This window comes from Oryx dammah, unplaced genomic scaffold (genome assembly GCF_014754425.2).
Source record: "Oryx dammah isolate SB20612 unplaced genomic scaffold, SCBI_Odam_1.1 HiC_scaffold_3, whole genome shotgun sequence".
Taxonomy (NCBI): domain Eukaryota; kingdom Metazoa; phylum Chordata; class Mammalia; order Artiodactyla; family Bovidae; genus Oryx; species Oryx dammah.
The window spans coordinates 65330096-65346233 of NW_024070187.1; the positions used below are offsets into that span (position 1 = coordinate 65330096).

At 40.4% G+C, this 16138-nt stretch overlaps 1 protein-coding gene and 1 non-coding gene across 2 annotated transcripts in view; both read left to right on the forward strand.

The window, feature by feature from the left end:
• GABRB1 (gamma-aminobutyric acid type A receptor subunit beta1) overlaps window positions 1-16138 on the forward strand; it is a 434566-nt gene that overhangs the window by 287631 nt on the left and 130797 nt on the right. The window lies entirely within an intron of this gene.
• TRNAA-AGC lies at window positions 9176-9247 on the forward strand. The gene has a single exon. It is a non-coding gene; the product is annotated as a tRNA-Ala (tRNA).

Sequence of the window (16138 nt, forward strand, 5' to 3'; positions counted from 1 at the left end):
ATTTTTTCCAGCAGCAAATTTACCAAGTCTTTGAAAACATCCACACACAGACTGACACCCTACAGTTATGAAGGATGAAGAGTATGGGCTTCAGTCATCTAAAGACAAGGGCTCTACATAGGCACTGGCTCCTATCCCCTCTGTCTACCCAAGGACTTAGATTCTACAGTACCCCCCTCCCTTTTTTCTAAATCACCAACTTTCCCTTTTTCTACACCTTACATAACACAGAATGCTGTAAAATATTTCTGACTCCCCACATACTCCAGCTAGCACTTCACATTGTATAGCCAAAACCACTGAAAGAGTGGCTTCCACTTCCTCTGGATATTCCACTCACCCACAATCCACTTATCAAGGTGATAGTGAAGCTTCATCTTGCTAATGTCAGTGGAATGCTATCCATCTTCTTACTAGACCTCAGAGGAGCATTTATTCAAACTCTTTCTCTTAAAACATTATATTCTCTTGCTCTAAGGATGTCATACTCTCTAACCTTTAATTATATCTTTCTAACTGACTGACCACTTCTTCTCAATATCCTTACTGATTCTGTATCCTCTGCCAGATCTGTGAATATTGAACTCCCCTTCAGTGCTAAACATTGTTCTCACTCTACAACCGGTTCCATTCATGGCTTGAAATTTCACCTACACTCACCTCTCTCTGAGACACAGATTTGATGATTCACCAGTTTATCTCAAATCTTCACTTCAGTGTCAGTAAGCACCTCAAATCAATATGTCCAAAATCATCATCATTATCATCTCTTATTAATAAAGATACAGATTAGATTCATGTATCAAAGAAACTCAAAAATATACTGCCTTAATCAAGAGAAAGTTTGTTTGTCTCTCACATAAAAGTCCAGCTAGGTGATTATATCAGACAAAGTATAAGCAAAGTTATGAGTATTGGGGAATAAGGGGTTTATTAAAGGAATAAGGCCTTACTCATTTCAAAGAGATAGTGTGGAAGTTAGATTGTAGATGGGAATGCTGGAGCATCACAGAAGTCTCTAATAGGGTCTCCTGAAGCACTACTAGAGTTGACAAGTTGAAGATTACTGGGGAATCTGGGAAGCCAGATACTTTCAGAAGCCAATGTGGGACCATGAAGAGGAGCTGGTGAAAAATGAGATTGAAATATGTTATTTCTGCCAAAATATGACTTCTGTAGTTCCACACACAAGTATTTAGTGTTGGGCCTGTGGCTACTATTGGTAAATATGGCCATTAGTCAGGAAGAATAGCCAAATGCAGGGCAGCGGGGAGCAAGTAGAAAATCAAATCTACCGCTACTTAGAGAACAGATGTGTACAGGATGAGCAGTGGGCTTAAGAGGACACTGAGGGGAACGCCATCGTTTGAGGAATAGACAAAACAGAGTGAGTTCACTGAAGAAAGCAAAAAAAGAAATGGGAAAGTCAGGAAAACAATAAGAAAGCAGTAGAATGTAAACCAAGAGAACTGCGAGTTTTGTGAAGCAATGAGTCATCAAGCAAGTCCTGTCCTTCAGAGAGACTCATAAGGGAAGAACTGGAAGGCGGCCTTGGACTTGGCAGTAAGACAGGCAGTGGTGACCTCTGAGTGCAGAAGGCCAAGTGCAGTGATTGAGCTGTGTGTTAGGAGAGCTACTTCTTCCAACTGAGAAGACAGTCTTCCAAGAAGGGTAGGAAAGAGAGAAGGCAGTGGCTAGGACAAGAGGCATGGCCAAGAGAATAGTTTCGTTATCAGTATTTGCAGGTGTCTGTGTGTCTATTTGCTTGTATTGAAAAGCCTGGAACATGTTTATAGGATATGATGAAGGAACTATTTCAGAAAAGGGCAAGTAGAAATCTGAAAGACAGGATAAATAATTGACTGATTAAAGCCCTGGCATTGGTGAGAGGGGGTAAGAATTCTGGAGACAATGGAGGGTTTTACCTCAATAGAAAAACTCAAAATGAGCATGCAAGCATTGTAGGGGAAGGGAAGAGGGTCCCTTTTCTGGTGTAGATTATCTGAGAGGCAACATCCAGTATGTAGTGGCTATCATCCAGGGAACTTAAGAAGAATAAAGAAAATATGGAATAGCTGCTTGAATTCAGTAGGAGAGAGTTCACCAAACATAACTGAAAAGAGTATGGAATGGACTCATGGTGTGACTGAGGTTGACAAACCTGCGGTAGAACTGTACTGAATCATTGTGCCACACTGTCCTTCAGGATTTGGTCAAAGTGTACAGATGGGTCTTCATTCCAAGATTAGTGCTCTTCTCATGGTCGGTTCAGTCAGTTAGGATGGATTCTTCCTGCAAGAAATAGAAAATGGAACTAGGTTTTTAAACAAGTGAGTCTGTTTTTCTCACACAATAAATCCTAAAGGTAAATGGCTGTGGATGCTGGTTTTAGCAACTCAGTGAAGGTCCTACAGCTGTTCTCTGTAATTCTTTCTCCTTTTTGACCACATTTGCATTTGATCCAGTAGGAAAAGAGTGAAGGAGGTTGGTGCTAATTTATCCGTGCCTCAGTCGTCTCCGACTGTGCAACCGCATGGACTATAGCCTACCACGCTCCTCTGTCCATGGGATTTTCCAGGCAAGAGTACTGGAGTGGGTTGCCATTGCCTTCTCCAGAGGATCTTCTCGACCCAGGGATCGAACCTAGGTCTCCCACATAGTAGGCAGACGCTTTACTGTCTGAGCCACCAGGGAAGTCCTTTAATAGGAAGGCAAAACTTTCCTAGAAGTCTCAGGCTTGCTGCATCTCAGACTCTCTTAGAGGAACTACAGTACCTCCAGCAAGTCAGGGAGAGGCTGGCAACAGGCTAAATGTGTACCACCAAGCAGTGTCTACTCTAGGATTCAGAGAAGTTGAGTCTAGATGAAAAAAGTTATTCAAATGATAAGTAATAAGATCTGGATAAAGAGAGAGGTGGCCATTACCTTAACCAAGTGATCTCACTTAGCACCAAAAATAATAATATAAATTTATACTAAGTGACTTTTAGTTTGAAGCAATGGGAAGTACATATCCCTCAAGCTGTATTCTTACTAAGAGTGTGAAAGCTGTACGTAATCTTGCAAAACAATAAAATCAATCCAGATTGTGAGACATTCTATAAAAAAGCTGACCTGAACTCTTCAACTAAGCCAATGTCCAGAAAGGAAAAAAAAAGGGATGAAGTCTCAAACTAAACTAAAAAGACTAAACTGGCAATAAAATACAATATCTGATCCTTGGTTCAATTCTGAACTGTTCAAAAAAGCAACAGTTATAAAAGTTTTGGAGTAACTTGACAATTTTTAGTATAAATGAAACAATCAAAGTTAAATTTCTTGGATGTAATAATGGTTGTATTATTTTGTTACAGTGTGAAATATATTTATTCTTAAAGGATTCATGCTACTGCATTCAGGAGTAAACCATCATGAACACTGCAATTACTTTCAAATTGTTCACAGAAATACTATCTATATTGTATGATTATACACACGTGCGCGCGCGCGCACACACACACACACACACACAGGCATAGAGAGAAAGAGAATGAGCAAATGTGGTAAAAAGTTAACAATTGTTGAATCTAAGGGAAGAGAGCAGGTGTTTGTTGAACTGTTTTTTTAACTTTCATATAGCTTTTTAATTTCTCTAAAGAAAGCTAGAGATAAAAGAGAAGAAAAGGGAATTTTGGAATTTCCAATTTATTATATAGAGTGCTACTTGAATTATTCTTGTTGTGAGCATGAGTGTGAGTGGTTTAAAGTAGAAGTAAGTGTCAAGAGCATTTATATAAAACATACTCAGGCCATAGGTCTTAGGTTCAAATCCTGGTTTGGCAACTTGTGCTGGGAGAACTGGACAGCTACATGTAAAAGAATGTGATTAGAACATTTCCTTACATCACATATAAAAACAAACTCAAAGTAGATTAAAGACCTAAATGTCTTTAAGACATTTCTTAAGAAAAGAAAGAACAATCTTTGACATAAACTGTATATATTTTGGATTTCTTTCCTAAGGCAAAAGAAATAAAAATGAAAATAAACAAATGGTACCTAATTAAACTTAAAAACTTTTGCACAGCAAAGGAAACCAGAAACAAAAGGAGAAGACAACTGATTGAATGGGAGAAAACATTTGCAACTAATATGATCAATAATGGTTAATATTCAAACTGTATAAACAGCTGAAAACAAAACAAAATTGATTTAAGAAAAGAGCAGAGAACCTGAATAGACATTTTTCCAAAAAAGATATACCAACGGCTAATGGGCATATAAAAATATGCTCAACATTTCTCATTATTAGAGAAATGCAGATCAAAACCACAGTGAGATATAACCTCACATCTGTCTGGAAGGGTGTCATCAAAAAGAAAACAAATACCAAATGGTGGTGAGGATGTGGAGAAAAGGAAACCCTTGAACACTGCTGGTGGGAATGTAAACCAGTGCGACCACTGCGGGGACCACATGCAGGGTCCTCAAAAACTGACTGTAGGACTACTACATGATCTAGCAATTCCACTTCTGGGAATATTTTTTTAAAACCTGGAAACACTAATTTGAAAAGATATGTGTACCTCAATGTTCATAGAAGCACTATTTACATTTGCCAAGATATGGAAGCAATGTAACCTAACCTCACAAGATGTCAGTCCATCAAAGATGTTGTGTGTGTATGTATGTATATATATATATATATATATATACACATATGCAATGGAGTATAATTCAGAAAAAATGAAATTCTGTCATTTGTAACACAGACACATTAGAGAGTATTATGCTTAGAAATAAGTCAGACAAAGAAAGACAAATACTGTAGGTTATCACTTTTATATGGGATCTGAAAAATAAAACAAATGACTGTATATAATAAAACAGAAATAGACTCACAGATATAGAAAGCTAACTAGTAGATACCAAAGGGGAGAGAGTAGATGGGGCAGGGGCAAGATAGGGGTATGGGATTAACAGATACAAACTACTATGTATAAAATAAATAAACAACAAGGATACACCATACAGCACAGGGAAATATAGTCATTATTTTGCAATAATGGAGCATAATCTATAAAAAATACTGAATCACCATGTTGTATACCTGAAACTAATATTCCAAATTGACTATACTTCAATATAAAAAAAACAATGTCAGATTTATAATGCAGTAAATTATCCATAACTGTTGCCAAATTCCTTTTTAAAAGGTCCCAACTGTGAAGTCAGAGGGTAAGAAGTGACCTTATGGCATCTTGTGACGTGCTGCATTATAACTTTCACAAAGACATCCAGGTCCTAATCTCCATAACTTACAAATCTAGGAATATATCACGTTCGATGACAAAAGAGACTTTATAAATGGAGTACGATTAACTTTGGAGAAAGAAATGGCAACCCATTATGGTAGTCTTGTCTGGGAAATCCCATGGACAGAGAAGCCTAGCAGGCTACAGTCCCTGGGGTCGCCAAGAGTCAGACATGACTTAATGATTAAACAACAACAGTGACTGAATTTAGTTCAATATTCAACCTGCAGAATCCATGATGATGATATGTTTGTCACCCAGTCGTGTCCAACTCTCAAGACCCCATGGACTGTAGCCTGCCAGGCTCCTCTGTCCATGGAATTCTCCAGGCAAGAATACTGGAATGGATAGCCATTCCTTTCTCTGGGGAATCATCTCAATGCAGGGATTGAACCCAGGCCTCCTGCATTGAAGGCAGATTCTTTACCGTCTGAGCCACCTCAGAGTCTCAAAGTTCATACCAGTCCTCAACACCGTACTATTTAGGCAAGAATATCTATAATTTTTATTTCTTTTCTTCCAAGCAGGAACTTATTTTTCCCTTTTGTCTGTATAGTTTTGTATCATATAATTCTGGATGACCAATATTAATTTTTTGTACCATTCATGTTGCTTTTTCTAAGAAATTCTAAAGACCAGAGCTAAAGTGGTTTTCCAGCTATTTTCTTTTGTCAAGGTCTTACAACCAAAGCCAAAGAGCAACCATACTTGGTATTCCCTCTTGTTTCCTGTCAGCTTTGAATCTAAATCTCATAAAGATTGGATTGTGAAAGCACAACATAAACAGTCTCATAATTAAACAAAGATATTCTTAGAGCAGACTGCTCCCAAAGACTAAATAAAACTTTTATTTTGTAATGAAGAAAAGAGTTAATTGGCTTCAAAAATACCTAACCAAAATGTATGAAACAATGGCACTTTGTAAGATGTGTCATATGGTAATATTTTAGAATGGACAACAGAACTTGGAGGTTGGCATTTCACCAAACAAGGATTTCTACTATCAGCATGTGTGAGTAGGTCTCCCTCTTTCTGAAAATATCTTGTAAACATTCTGACACAATGTAAGAGTAGCTGCAGAGAAGATTTTGTTCTAGGTACTAAACATAGCCTAGGTTTTTTCTTTTTCATTGAGATTATAAAGTCTTCCTTAATAGCTCAGTTGGTAAAGAATCCACCTGCAATGCAGAAGACCCGGGTTCGATTCCTGGGTCAGGAAAATCTGCTGGAGAAGGAATAGGCTACCCACTCCAGTACTCTTGGACTTCTCTGGTGGCTCAGCTGGTAAAGAATCTGCCTGCAATGTGAGAGACTTGGGTTCAATCCCTGGGTTGGGAAGATCCCCTGGAGAAGGAAAAGACTAGCCACTCCAGTATTCTGGCCTAGAGAATTCCATGGACTGAGCAACTTTCACGTTCAGGGAAATAAATGATGTACAGTAAAGCCTGAGGCTCTCCACAGCATAAGAGTTGTAGCTGACTGGTGTGATGTGCTCACTACCATCAAAGACCTTTGGCTTACACAAGAGACAAATGGTCCCCAGTTCTTAGAAAGATAAAAGCTTGTTTTTCTCCAGATCACATTCCCGTAAGTCTCAAGTTTACTATGCATAGCTTTCTCACAACATTTTAACTGAAGTTCTAGCTCTTATTTTACAGATATTTTTATTGCCTCAGGACTTACTAAGATGGCTTTAAAAATCAGTGGTTACATTTCTTTATACATCATATGAAGGATTATTTCACGATGGATTTATAAGCATCTTGTTAATTTTACTTTTGTCTTACATTTTATAGCCAGCCACCAACCATTACTTCCTTAGACCTCTTCACTTTCTCTTCACTTCCACTGCCAGCACCAACTCTGGAAGGTTGTTTTGCACAGGGATTAAGTGCTGGACTATAGCATCAGACTAAGTCCAAATCCCTACTCTTGCATTTCCTGATTCTGTGATCTTGGCCAGTTCACTAGATGTTTTCCATCTTCAGGTTCTTTGGCTACTTGTAAGGATTAATAAGATATACAACATCTTAATACAACTGGTACATGGTTAAAAGTGTTCATTGTTTTTGGAGGTCCATCTTTTACCTTAGTTCAGTTCAGTGGCTCAGTCATGTCCAACTCTTTGTGACCCCATGAATCGCAGCATGCCAGGCCTCCCTGTCCATCACCAACTCCTGGAGTTCACTCAGACTCACATCCATTGAGTCAGTGATGCCATCCAGCCATCTCATCCTCTGTCGTCCCCTTCTCCTACTGCCCCCAATCCCTCCCAGCATCAGAGTCTTTTCCAATGAGTCACCTCTTCGCATGAGGTGGTCAGAGTACTGGAGTTTCAGCTTTAGCATCATTCCTTTCAAAGAAATCCCAGGGCTGGTCTTCAGAATGGACTGTTTGAATCTCCTTGCAGTCCAAGGGACTCTCAAGAGTCTTCTCCAACACCACAGTTCAAAAGCATCAATTCTTTGGCCCTCAGCCTTCTTCACAGTCCAACTCTCACATCCATACATGACCACTGGAAAAACCATAGCCTTGACTAGGCGGACCTTAGTCGGCAAAGTAATGTCTCTGCTTTTGAATATACTATCTAGGTTGGTCATAACTTTTCTTCTAAGGAGTAAGCGTCTTTTAATTTCATGGCTGCAATCACCATCTGCAGTGATTTTGGAGCCCCCCAAAATAAAGTCTGACACTGTTTCCCCATCTATTTCCCATGAAGTGATGGGACCACATGCCATGATCTTCGTTTTCTGAATGTTGAGCTTTAAGCCAACTTTTTCACTCTCCTCTTTCACTTTCATCAAGAGGCTTTTGAGTTCCTCTTCACTTTCTGCCATAAGGGTGGTGTCACCTGCATATCTGAGGTTATTGATATTTCTCCGGCAATCTTGATTCCAGCTTGTGCTTCTTCCAGCCCAGCGTTTCTCATGATGTACTCTGCATAGAAGTTAAATAAGCAGGGTGACATATACAGCTTTGACATACTCCTTTTCCTATTTGAAACCAGTCTGTTGTTTCATGTCCAGTTCTAACTGTTGCTCCCTGGCCTTCATACAGATTTCTCAAGAGGCAGTTCAGGTGGTCTGGTATTCCCATCTCTTTCAGAATTTTCCACAGTTTATTGTGATCCACACAGTCAAAGGCTTTGGCATAGTCACTAAAGCAGAAATAGATGTTTTTCTGGAACTCTCTTGCTTTTTTGATGATCCAATAAATGTTGGCAATTTGATCTCTGGTTCCTCTGCCTTTTCTAAAACCAGCTTGAACATCAGGAAGCTCACGGTTCACGTATTGCTGAAGCCTGGCTTGGAGAATTTTGAGCATTACTTTACTAGCATGTGAGATGAGTGCAATTGTGTGGTAGTTTGAGCATTCTTCGGCATTGCCTTTCTTTGGGATTGGAATGAAAACTGACCTTTTCCAGTCCTGTGGCCACTGCTGAGTTTTCCAAATTTGCTGGCATATTGAGTGCAGCACTTTCACAGCATCATCTTTCAGGATTTGAAATAGCTCCACTGGAATTCCATCACCTCCACTAGCTTTGTTCGTAGTGATGCTTTCTAAGGCCCACTTGACTTCACATTCCAGGATGTCTGGCTCTAGATGATTATCGTGATTATCCGGGTTGTGAAGATCTTTTTTGTACAGTTCTGTGTATTCTTGCCGCCTCTTCTTAATATCTTCTGCTTCTGTTAGATCCATACCATTTCTGTCCTTTATCGAACCCATCTTTGCATGAAATGTTCCCTTGGTATCTCTAATTTTCTTGAAGATATCTCTAGTCTTTCCCATTCTGTTCTTTTCCTCTATTTCTTTGCATTGATCACTGAAGAAGGCTTTCTTATCTCTTCTTGCTATTCTTTGGAACTCTGCATTCAGCTGGGGGTATAGATCAGTGGTAGAGCACATGCTTAGCATGCATGTGGCCCTCGGTTCAATCCCCAGTACCTCCATCTTTTACCTACCCATCACCAAAATAGTTTTGCTTTAGTTCAGTGAAAATAGTACTTTCCATTCAGATTCCATTGTTAGGAGAAGGAAGAAGTAAGTCAACTACTTAATTTACAACACACATGACTTAAATTTGGGCTAAGTTAGAAATTAACAACTGAAATAAACCCTTGTTATTTCTGGGGAAAGTGAAGTCCCTCAGTCGTGTCCAACTCTTTGCAACCCCATGGACTGTAGCCTACCACACTCCTCCATCCATGGGATTTTCCAGGTAAGAGTAATGGAGTGGGTTGCCATTTCCTTCTCCAGAGGATCTTCCCGACCCAGGGATTGAACCCAGGTCTCCCACATTGTAAGCAAGACACTTTATCATCTGAGCCACCAGGGGAGTCTTTCTGGGGAAAAGAAGTCAAATTCCAAAGAAAACATTGACAGAAAACCATGATGGAACAAATAAGAGGGATATTTACAGAAAGAAATAGATAGAAAGATGAAAGTCTTGATCATCAATTGACAACTACAATTCCCCCAAATTTGCCACCCATTAACACTCTAAACACTTGTTTTGGCCCCACATGTGCTCTATTTCAAGAAATACAAATAAAACTCATGGCTGGTCAAGGAGCTAATTGCCATGACACGGTTGTAGCAAGACACAATCGTGGAGATATATAAGTTCTGTATCTCTCTCTCTATTTCATTGGCCCAGAGTACCTTCTGAGGACTACCTTGCTTGTACCTCAACTCTGTTCTTCATAGTCACACCACTAGTGGGGGAATCTGAGGTGGCAAAGAGAGAGGGTATGTATGAACATTATATGTTCTATAACTCAGATAGATAGTGAAATTCTTACACTTACTTACACTCTAAGTGTAGGTTGCCCCATTTCTTTCCCTGTGATTTTCACTTTTATTTTAAGTTGATTTAATATGTCATGTAACTCAAGTATTTTAATTTAGGTGTTTCATGACCTCTGGGAGGTTTTCTTATTAGCAAATGTCAAGATAATCCCTAACATGATATCTGATCACATAACATTCTTTCATATGCTTTTGTGAATGTTTTATTCTTAATACTAAAATGCTTCTCCCCTAAATCTTTTTGTGAATAATAATATGTGCTTTAAAACCCAGATCATACTGGCCTTACATTTAAAGTCTTTCCAGCTCTGATTTTTGTTTCAGCACTGTACTCTGTGCAGACATCCTCTAAAAGGAATCTAAGTGAGTCTCATTTCCTAGTAATTGACATCATGTATAATTCCCTTCCCTTGAGTATGGCCCTACCAAGTAACTCATGTCAAAGATAAAGAACATAGCAAAAGTGATAAGATGTAGGTTTCAAAGTAGGATTCAAAAAGACTTTCTACTGTCCAGCTGGCCCTTCTTGCTATTTCTCACTTGCTCTAAGGGGAACCAGTTGAGAATTACCTCATGGAAATGTCTTTTTGACAAAAAACTGAGGGAGCACTCCAATGAACAGCCAGGAAGGAAGTGAAACCCTTGATCCAGGAGTATGTGAGGAAATTGAATCTTACCTCAATTTGAGTGAGCTTAGGAGTAGCTCCTCCTTCAATCGAGCTTTCATAGAAGACCAAAATCCCAGCCAGCACCTTTATTGCAACCTTGTGAAAGGCCTAGAAGCAGAGACATTAAGCACAGATTTCTGACCCACAAAATCTGTGAGATAGCAAATGTTTGTTGTTTTAAGCAACTAAGTTTTGGGGTAATTTGCTATACAGCAAGAAATAGCTAATACATTCCCTATGCAGCAGACCTGAATATGGCATAAGCCCTCTTGGAGGCTGTCACCATAAACCCCATCATAGAGCCACCAGAACTTACACAGGACAGGGGAAACAGACTCTTGGAGGGCACAAACATAACCTTGTGCATACCAGGACCCAGGAGAAAGGAGCAGTGACCTCACAAGAGACTGACCCAGACTTGACTGTGAGTGTCAAGGAGTCTCTGGCGGAGGCATGGGTCAGTGGTGGCCTGCTGCAGGGTTGTGGGCACTGAGTGTAGCAGGGCCTGCATGGGACCTTTTGAAGGAGGTCACCATTATCTTCATTACCTCTACCATAGTTTGCTGCTAAGTCGCTTCAGTCATGTCTGACTCTGTGTGACCCCATAGACGGCAGCCCACCAGGCTCTGCCATCCCTGGGATTCTCCAGGCAAGAACACTGGAGTGGGTTGCCATTTCCTTCTCCAATGCAGGAAAGTGAAAAGTGAAAGTGAAGTCGCTCAGTCATATCTGACTCGTAGCAACCCCATGGACTGCAGCCTACCAGGCTCCTCTGCCCATGGGGTTTTCCAGGCAAGACTGGCCCCAGGTAAATAACAGGGAGGGAACACAGCCCCACCCTTCAACAGAAAATTTGATTAAAGATTTCCTGAGTATGGCCCTGCCCATCAGAACAAGACCCAGTTTTCCCCTCAGTCAAGTCTCTCCCATCAGGAAGCTTCCATAAGCCTCTTATCCTTCTCCATCAGAGAGCAGACAGACTGAAAACCACAATCACAGAAAACTAACCAATCTGATCACATGAACTACAGCCTTGTCTAACTCAATGAAGCTATGAGCCATGCTGTGCAGGGCCACCCAAGATGGATGGGTCAAGGTGGAAAGTTCTGACAAAATGTGGTCCACTGGAGAAGGGAATGGCAAACCACTTCAGCATTCTTGCTTTGAGAACCCCATGAACAAAATGAAAATGCAAAAAGATAGGACACTGAAGGATGAACTCCCCAGGTCGGGAGTGCCCAACATGCTACTGGGGATCAGTGGAGAAATAACTCCAGAAAGAATGAAGAGACAAAGCCAAAGCAAAAACAACACCTAGTTGTGGATATGACTGGTGATGGAAGTAAAGTCTGATGCTGTAAAGAGCAATATTGCACAGGAACCTGGAATGTTAGGTCCATGAATCAAGGGAAATTGGAGCTGGCAAGAGTGAACAGTGAACTAAAATGGACTGGAATGGGTAAATTTAACTCAGATGACCATTATATCTACCTCTGTGGTCAAGAATCACTTAGAAGAAATGGAGTAGCCACCATAGTCAACAAAATAGTCTGAAATGCAGTACTTGGATGCAGTCTCAAAAATGACTGAATGATCTGTGTTCGTTTCCAAGGCAAACCATTTAATACCACAGTAATCCAAGTCTATGCCCAGATGAGTAATGCTGAAGAAGCTGATGTTGAATGATTCTATGAAAACCTACAAGACCTTCTAGAACTAACACCCAAAAAAGATGTCCTTTTCATTATAGCAGACTGGAATGCAAAAGTAGGAAGTCAAGAAACACCTGGAGTAACAGGTAAATTTGGCCATGGAGCACAGAATGAAGCAGGACAAAGGCTAATAGAATTTTGCCAAGAGAATACACCAATCATAGCAAACACCCTCTTCCAACAACACAAGAGAAGACTCTACACGTGGATATCACCAAATGGTCAATACAGAAATCAGATTGATTATATTCTTTGCAACCAAAGATGGAGAAGCTCTATACAGTCAACAAAAACAAGACCGGGAGCTGACTGTGGCTGAGATCATGAACTCTTTATTGCCAAATTCAGACTTAAGTTGAAGAAAGTGGGGAAAACCATTAGACCATTCAGGTATGACCTAAATCAAATCCCTTATGATTATACAGTGGAAGTGAGAAATATATTCAAGGGATTAGATCTGATAGAGGGCCTGAAGAACTATGGACAAAGGTTTGAGACATTGTACAGGAGTCTGTATTCAAAACTATTCCCAAGAAAAAGAAATGCAAAAAAGTAAAATGGTTGTCTGAGGAGGCCTTACAAATAGCTGAGAAAAGAAGAAAATTGAAAGGCAAAGGAGGAAAGGAAAGATGTACCCATTTGAATGCAGAGTTCCAAAGAATAGCAAGGAGCAATAAGAAAGCTTTCCTCAGTGATCAATGCAAACAAATAGAGGAAAACAATAAAATGGGAAAGACTGGAGATTTCTTCAAGAAAATTAGAAGGGAAGGGAACACCAAGGGAACATTTCATGCAAAGATGGGCTCAATAAAGGACAGAAATGGTATGGACCTACCAGAAGAAGATATTAAGAAGAGGTGGCAAGAATACACAGAGCTATACAAAAAAATCTTCACAACCCAATCACAATGGTGTGATCACTCACCTAGAGCCAGACATCCTGGAATGTGAAGTCAAGTGGGCCTTAGGAAGCATCACTACGAACAAAGCTAGTGGAGGTGATGGAATTCCAGTTGAGCTATTTCAAATCCTGAAAGACGATGCTGTGAAAGTGCTGCACTCAATATGCCAGCAAATTTGGAAAACTCAGCAGTGGCCACAGGACTGGAAAAGTCAGTTTTCATTCCAATCTCCAAGAAAGGCAATGCCAAAGAATGCTCAAACTGCTGCACAACTGCACTCCTCTCACATGCTAGCAAAGAAATGCTCAAATTTCTCCAAGGCAGGCTTCAACAATACATGAACTGTGAACTTTCAGATGTTCACACTGGATTTATAAAAGGCAGAGGAACCAGAGATCAAATTGCCAAAATATGTTGGATCATCAAAAAAGCAAGAGAGTTCCAGAAAAAAAAAATCTACTTTTGCTTTATTGACTATGCCAAAGCTTTTGACTGTGTGGATCACCACCAACTGTGGTTAATTCTTAAAGAGATAGGAATACCAGACCACCTGACCTGCCTCATCAGAAATCTATATGCAGGTCAGGAAGCAACAGTTAGAACTGGACATGGAACAACAAACTGGTTCCGAATTGGGAAAGGAGTATATCAACACTGTATATTGTTACCCTGTTTATTTAATTTATATGCATAGTACATCATGAGAAACACTGGGCTGGATAAAACACAAGCTGGAATCAAGATTGCCAGGAGAAATATCAATAACCTCAGATATGCAGATGACACCACCCTTATGGCAGAAAGCAAAGAAGAACTAAAGAGTTCTTGATGAAAGTGAAAGAGGAGAGTAAGAAGTTGGCTCAAAACCCAACATTCAGAAAACTAAGGTCATGGCATCTGGTCCCATCACTTAATGGCAAATAGAAGGGGAAACAGTGGAAACAATGACACACTTCATTTTCTTGGGCTCCAAAATCACTGCAGATGGTGACAGCAGCCATGAAATTAAAAGACTCTTGCCCCTTGGAAGAAAACCTATGACCAACCCAGACAGCATTCTAAAAAGCAGAGACATTACTTTGCCAACAAAGGTCTATCTAGTCAAAGCTATGATTTTTCCAGTAGTCATGTATGGATGTGAGAGTTGGACCATAAAGAAAGTTGAGCACTCTTTGCTTTTGAACTGTGATGTTGGAGAAGACTCTTGAGAGTCCTTTGGACTGCAAGGAGATCCAACCAGTCCATCGTGAGATTACTTCATGGAAAAAGAGATCAGTCCTGAATATTCATTGGAAGGACTGATGCTGAAGCTGAAACTCCAATAACTTTGGCCACCCGATGCAAAGAACTGACTCATTTGAAAAAACTCTGATGCTGGGAAAGATTGAAGGCAGGAGGAGAAGGGGATGACAGAGAATGAGATGGTTGGATGGCATCACCGACTCAATGAACATGAGTTTGAGTAAACTCCAGGAGTTGGTGAAGGACAGGGAGGCCTGGCGCGCTGCCGTCCATGGGGTCACAAAGGGTCAGACACGACTGAGCAACTGAACTGAACTGATATACATATCCACTATAACACTAATCACAGAGCACTGATGTGATATGGCTGTACAACCCATGGTATTATTTGTACCCCAAAGCTAGGCTTTTCATCTTTGTGATATTTTCCTAGGGTCTAGCAGTTCCTGGATGGAGAAGGCAATGGCAACGCATTCCAGTACTCTTGCCTTGAAAATCCCATGGACAGAGGAGGCTGGTGGGCTGCCGTCTATGGGGTCACACAAAGTCAGACACGACTGAGCGATTTCACTTTCACGCATTGGAGAAGGCAATGGCAACCCACTCTAGTGTTCTTGCCTGGAGAATCCCAGGGATGGGGGAGCCTGGTGGGCTGCTGTCTATGGGGTTGCACAGAGTCAGACATGACTGAAGCGACTTAGTAGCTGCAACAGCAGCAGCAGTTCCTGGAATGTATTAGGTCTGTGATGTGATATTTATGATTTGGAAGCTCTTTGTGGTAAGTAATTTAATCATAACAACAATAACAAGAATTTATTGGGTCCTTTTAGAAGAGGAAATGAGGACCCACTCCAGTATTCTTGTTTGGACAATCCCATGGACAGAGGAGCCTGGCAGGCTACAGTCCATGGGGTCTTAGAGTCAGACATGACTGAGCGACTGAGCATGCACACACATTCAGTCCTTGCCTTTCAACACAATTCATTAAATACTTTACAAGTATTATTTATCTGATCCTAATGTTAAAACTACAAGACCTTGTAGAACTAACACCCCAAAAAGATGTCCTTTTCATTATAGGGGACTGGAATGCAAAAGTAGGGAGTTAAGAAACACCTGGAGTAACAGGCAAATTTGGCCTTGGAATGCAAAATGAAGCAGGGCAAAGACTAATAGAGTTTTGCCAAGAAAATGCACTGGTCATAGCAAACACCCTCTTCCAACAACACAAGAGAAGACTCTACACATGGACAGCACCAGATGGTCAACACCGAAATCAGATTGATTATATTCTTTGCAGCCAAAGATGGAGAAGCTCTATACAATCAACAAAAAGAAGACCGGGAGCTGACTGTGGCTCAGATCATGAACTCCTTATTGCCAAATTCAGACTTAAATTGAAGAAAGTAGGGAAAACTGCTAGACCATTCAGGTATGACCTAAATCAAATCCCTTATGATTATACAGTGGAAGTGAGAAATAGATTTAAGGGCCTAGATCTGATAGAT